Source organism: Anoplopoma fimbria, chromosome 16 (genome assembly GCF_027596085.1).
Source record: "Anoplopoma fimbria isolate UVic2021 breed Golden Eagle Sablefish chromosome 16, Afim_UVic_2022, whole genome shotgun sequence".
NCBI lineage: Eukaryota > Metazoa > Chordata > Actinopteri > Perciformes > Anoplopomatidae > Anoplopoma > Anoplopoma fimbria.
This window is the reverse complement of record NC_072464.1, coordinates 10850137-10856828: the sequence shown is the minus strand read 5'-3', so window position 1 is coordinate 10856828 and position 6692 is coordinate 10850137.

Sequence of the window (6692 nt, the reverse complement as noted above, 5' to 3'; positions counted from 1 at the left end):
AAGCACCAATTCATTCAATCCCCAGTTGTCATGATTATACATTTGGGTTGGATTTGAAATGTATCTTGATTAAATATTGAGAAGGACCACTCTCACATTGCATGTTCTTAATGTTTCACTCTTCCTCTGAGGCTTGTGATAGTATAAGAGTGTGTGTGTGTGTGTGTGTGTGTGTGTGTGTGTGTGTGTGTGTGTGTGTGTGTGTGTGTGTGTGTGTGTGTGTGTGTGTGTGTGTGTGTGTGTGTGTGTGTGTGTGTTCCTGTACTTCTCTGTGAACTGATTTAGACTCTCAAAGTGAAGATGTATTTTCAAACTGAGACATTCTTCTTTAAGGGGCTGTTTGAGGGAGAAGGCTCGGTTAATGTGTGTACGGCTGACTAGCTGTACAAGGAGAGTGTATTATATCTTTTGACTTTTTGAAAGGGGTTGCATCACACAATTTGAGTTCGCAACAGGGCTTCTTTTGCTCTCAATTTTTAAAATGCCAAAATAGGCCCACAGTAACAGCCAGTTTACACCTGAACACGCAGAAAATAGGGGTGCTATGCTAAAAGTTGTTTGGGTTGCCTGTTTTGCGCTCAATAAATTAGGGTTGCAACTGACGATTATTTTCTTTATTGACTAAACAAGCCAATTCTTTTCTCTCACTTGGTCCATAACATTTCTGAAAATAAAATGATCCTCGCAATTTCCCAAAGCCTCAGTTGATGTATTTAAATTTCTTGTTTTGTCACACCAATGCATCCAAAATCCAATGGGTTCATAGACGACCATAACCCAACAAATACTCACATTATAGCTGGCACCGCTTGATCTTTTGAATATTTAACTTGAAATATTACATAATTATTACCTAACTAGCTCTTTAATTAGCTCTTCAAGTCTTTGTGAACCTAGTTAGTTATTTGGTTTGTTTGACAAATTCTTTCTTTCTTTTTTTCTTTCTTTCTTTCTTTCGTCCTTGTTAGGTGTGTTCACATCCCTTATGTCTCTCTGCATATAACGCACATGGCTGAATAGCATCAGCAGCGTGAAGGCCTTTTACGGCAGTGAGCATTGTGGGATGACACACGGTACGTAGGACACAAAATAATGGGATGAGAGCTGCATATTTGGGACTTTTGACAAGCAGGCAATGGCTACGTTGGACGTGTTCCTGCATGCTAGCTGAGATCAGTGACACACAACACAAAGCTCTGTTTCTCTTTCAGTCTTACACTCCCTCTCTCTGGTTCTGTATGTGTGGGTGTGAGCATGTGTGTATCATAAACCCGAATGGTGGAGTAACAGTAGACTGGCAGTATTCCCAGACTGGGTTTGCATTAGACATGCACACCAGCAAAGCTCTTCAGGTCGATGTTCTGACTCTCCAGCACTGAAACTCTCTGGCATGACTAACCCAGAATACTTTGGGCACAAGAAAAAATAAAAAATCTGAATTCTGCCCAGTTTTACATTGAAACAACTGGAGAAAAACTGAACCATATTGATTGCACCGTGTGGTTGTGTTTGCTCATCTGTCGGCCTGCATGTGTGGGTGTGTGTGCATCATCTGTGTGTGCGTGTGTGTGTGTGTGTGTGTGTGTGTGTGTGTGTGTGTGTGTGTGTGTGTGTGTGTGTGTGTGTGTGTGTGTGTGTGTGTGTGTGTGTGTGTGTGTGTTTAAGCAGGACACCAACATTGACTGTTCACTTATCATATTACCATCTGCATTATTTAAAGCTTCGATAAACACTCTTATGCTGTGGAGACACACTGTAGACACAGAGAGGAAGGGTGAGGTGGTGTGTTGGAGGTGCGATACATTTTAGTGATACAGACAGTAGCTCTGACAAGTTAACATTTAGAATATTAAGAAATTACAGTAAAAACACCCGGCCTCAGACCAGTGGCTGGAGGAAAACTAGGATGCCTGGTGGGTTTGGGTAACGGGGGCGTGTACTACATCTTTAGAGCTCCTGTGTTGGCCTACAACAGTCTACAGTTTGTTCATTAACGGGTTTGGTGGCGGTGCTGCGTTGGACTGGCTGGGTTATCAAAATACTGAGACAGTGAGCTCACTCACACAGCGGTGAGGTCACTTACCAGAGTGTGGCAGCCTGACCAATCATCAGTCAGCCTATTATCATGGTATGCAGTGTTGCTATGAGTAACAGAGACAAGCACTGCCCTGCGGATCCTTAATGATGGTTGATGCGCCGAGATGCAACCACGTGGCCCGTCTTATTCTGTTGCATTTATCCACACTTTCACCACCAGTCCTGCTCTTTTCTAAACAGTCTTATATTTCTGTTTGTGTTGGTCTTGCCGAAGTTGATTTCAACATCCTTTCACCTCATTTCCTCCCTTCTAACATGCCGTCTTTTTCCCCTTCTCCCCTTATTTACTGTCCCCTGCAGCAGTGTTTTCTGACTCTTCCCCGTGGCAGGTGAGTGTAAACAAGCCGGAGGACTAAAACAATGTTAATTAACCGATCATTAACAAGTCGAGGCAGACCCCGGAGATCTAAGCAGTTGCCCACCCACCTGCGTCACACCATTTCACTAACTGGACTGTTAATGACTAATCAGAGGCGAGAGTGATTAGATCGCCTCCTAACGAGAAGGATTTATGATTGCACGAGTCTGTTACATTTATACAGCGAAGGCCTTTACAGTGATGACAGGAAGTGAGCTCAGATCCAGTGATGGAACAGTAATCAGGTCCTTTGATTTAGTAACAGCTGTAAAAATTCACTACAAGTAAAAGTGTTATACGCTAAATATACTTAAAGTATCAAACACACAGACTGATAAATTATTACATAACTTGATTATTAATACTGATGTATCCATGTTTTTGTAACATTTTACTGTTTTAGCTGGTTGAGTTGTAGCTAGTTTGAACTACTTCATGTATAGTTTGGTAGGTTAGTCCAGTGGTTCTCAACCCTCCAAAGGGTCACAAGTTAAACATGTGGGGTTGTGATTAATAAGAAGGAAAGAGGAAAAGCAGGCAGTTTGTTCAACACCTATTTGGTACTCAATAGTTATTTAAATAAAGTAAGTCATAAAAGTTAAGGGGAAAACTTCTCTTTGGTGGAACTGCTAGAAACTGGAAGAAATCTACAACCCTGTCTCTTAGAATTTACATTTACAGACAACAAATTTGCAACAACAGATGTGTTTTGAAGGAAACATTTTGCTACAATCGGCCTATTGAGGAATCGTTGGAAGTTGTTGATACTAAACGTATTAGTAAAATTTTCACCTATGTTTTTCACCAAAATATCCAATCTTGTGTTTCAATATTCTCTAGTGACTACGGCAATAACTCACTTCTATTAGAAAAGATAGATAAATAGCTAGTTGCCAGGGATCTGCATAAGTAACGTTACTTGAGTACTTCAGTAGGCCTCATCGATTTGGACATCAGTATTTGTTCAATGCAACATTATAGAGAAATCCCATTCAATAACTGTAATAATTTAGAGACAGACTTTCTGTCACATACTTCTGTCACACTGGTTGTTGCAGAGGATAGTTAACAGCCGTGGCCCGTCCGATCCCACAGGGTGACTGATGCAGTTAGCGTGTGTTAGTATGCTGACGTTAGCACTAGTTAGGATCACTTCACCGGCTGTGTGTCTCAAATACTCGCTGCCTGGATAACCCAGTTACACACAGGCCCTAGAGAGATGTTCATGTCATTAATGTTTAACTAGTAATTGGTTTCTTTTTTTACGTAAACTAATTTCTACAACCCAGTTTGTTTGTGTTAGATGCGTTATTTTGAATCCCACTGCTTTTTTTTAGCAAGACCCACCCTCTGAAGAACTCAAGCACTTGGATTGGCTCGGCGTGGTACTCAGGGCGGGTCTTGCCAAGATTCATAAATGGCATTAGTCTGCACCACATAATTGGGAAAGCAATTTAGTCATAAAACTGGTAGAAATCTAACAAGGGGCCCCAAGTAGACACAGTTGTTTGCTAGAGGTCACAAGCCAAAAATATGGTTTAATATATAAAAATGCATTGTATATTTTATAATCTTATCCTATGCTTTTTAATGTAACATCTTAATCTGAAAGTAACCAAAATGGATGAATAAATGTGGTGGAGTAAAGAGTACAATAATAGCCTCTGAATGCAGTGAAGTAGCAAAGTACAAAGTAGCAGAAAATGGAAGTAATCAAGTAAAGTTCAAGTACTTCAATAATCATACTTAATCATAGTACCTGAGTAAAAATACTTGGATCTCTCAGGCAGACATTTGGGGACATATATGACAATAGTTGTGAGTGTGTGCACCCACCTTCAAACACCACCCAAACAGAACAGAAGGACACCCTGGCTCACTGAGCGTATTCTCTTCCTCGCCCCTATCTTTGTGTATGAATGCTTACAGAGAGGAAACGATAGATGCAGACATTCCACAACCCATATTTCCCCTCACTCTATCTTGTTGCCATGGGAACCAAAGCAGACGGGAGACAGGTTCATATCGGCCTCCCTCAGGTCTCCAGTCACAGTCTCCTTCTCTCTCTCTCTCTCTCTCTCTCTCTCTCTCTCTCTCTCTCTTTCTCGCTCTGTGTGTGCTGTCAGAGCCGGCTGCTCCTGTGTGGGCCACTGATACTCGCTGATTAAAGGAAGTTATAATTTGATTTTCTCAGCAGGCGCCGTTTAATAGAGCAGTTTAACTAAAGCTGTGCCATCCCCAGGGCTTATAGAAGGAGAAGGAGAGAAAGAAAAAAAAGGGAGATATATATATGGATAGAGAGAGAGGGAGAGTGTGGGTGAGAGAGTCATGCTAATCCCAAACACTGAGCAATCACCCCGCCACTAAACTCTCCCACTCACTCTCCCATTCTAATTCTGTTTGCCTATATTTTACCGTCTCTCTCTCTCTCTCTCTCTCCTCTCTCCCCCATCTGTGCCTCTCTGTCTTTCTCCCTCTGTTTCTCTTGCTCTTCCTCCGCCTATTAATCTGTGCTTGCCTCTCCTCTGCCTCCCTCCTCCCTCATTCCTTCTTCCCTCTTTTCAGTGAGGCAAACATGGGAGGGCTGGCTCCTCTATGTACGAACTAGCTGTATTACTGGCCCATTGTGATAATAGCGTTTAATTATCCTCTCAGCTAAAATCAGCCCCATCACTCTGCCTCTCCTTCCCCTACCATGCCTCCCTTCCCTTCCCACTCTTCCCTCTCCACCTCCTCCCCCACCACCCGTCTGTGATGTGTCTAATACTTCCCCTTTACCGCCCTCTCCCCCTCCATGCGTCTCTTCTTCTCTACCATGCCGCCACCACCGCTCCCCCGCCCCGCTCTCCAGCTATTTCAGACCCATTTAGCGGGATAAGCATCTTGAGACAGGCAGAGGGGTTTTTTGCTCTCTTTCAGAGAGAAGCGAGGAGAGGATATGGAGACTGGCATCCTGGTGCCAGCCTCGGAATACCAAACAGGGGCCCGGGCATCTTAATATGCAGTGTGGGACAGAGGCTGAGATCAAAGAGAGGCACAGACAGACAGAGAGATGGGTTGGGGGGGGCAGGAGGGGGGGGGGGGGGGGGGGACAGAGACAGAGAGAGGAGGAGAGAGGCAGAGATGGAGAGAAAGGTGAGAAAAGGAGGGAGCGAGATTTCTCCTCATCTGAGCATCCTTTCTTTCACATCATCATTTCTGCTCTGCTCTCCTGCGTCACTCCCTTGACCCTAAGAAAAAAATCGACAGCTTAATTACCACAGCGTGCACATCTTCACGCCTGCCCATGCATTGGAGTGTTTTTTGGTTCAAATGTGCGAATTGTCAAGACAGTGTATATATGCTCATGTCTTTTCTTTTTCTGTTTCACCCTCACATGTATGCGTTTGATTCCTTGCAGTGGGGGGTTGGATGGCGGCTCTACCTCTGCCACCTTCCCCAGCCCCTCTATCTCCTCAGTCAATTAAGATCGTGAGTAGCTGTCCCTGAAGCGGTGTAGACAGGCTAAATGAAAAGGCAGTGGATGTGAAATATGAATCATTAGAATACTGCAAGGACGGGCTGGGGGAAGGCAGGAGGGTGGGGGGGGAGGGAGGGTCTGTTAGAGAGATAAGGAGAAAAAGGAATGGAAGAGAAAAGGAGAGGAAGAATGAGAGAGAGAGCAGATAATAAAAGATTAACGTCACGCCTCTCAGAGTGGTGGAATTTCAAAAAACCCTCCAGATCAAATTATTTATCCCTGTCTATAAAGGCAAAGGAAGAGGGGAAAAAGAGAGCTGGTGGGGGAACAGAAGGGAGAGAAATGAGTGAGGAGAGGGAAATGGAGTAGAATGGAAGAATGGCGCGAAGATCTCTCTCACTCTCTTTGATGACGGTGCTGACAGCAAAACAAATACGCCGGGTGTGTGTGTGTGTGTGTGTGTGTGTGTGTGTGTGTGTGTGTGTGTGTGTGTGTGTGTGTGTGTGTGTGTGTGTGTGTGTGTGTGTGTGTGAGTGTGTGAGTGTGTGATGTTTTTAAGATAGCAAAAGAGTTGGAGAGAGAGAGAGAGAGAGAAAAGTGCAGGCAGATGTCTGCGTTCACTCTGTGGGAGGCTCAAGGCTGTTTGCCGAGGACGAAGAGACAAGAGAGGGAAAGAGAGAAAAAGAAAGAGAGATGGAGAGAGACAGAGAGGGTAGGATTAAATGAAACCTGTTTCCCTTTGATTCTTCACTAATTTGCAGCGAGATGAAGAGCCCC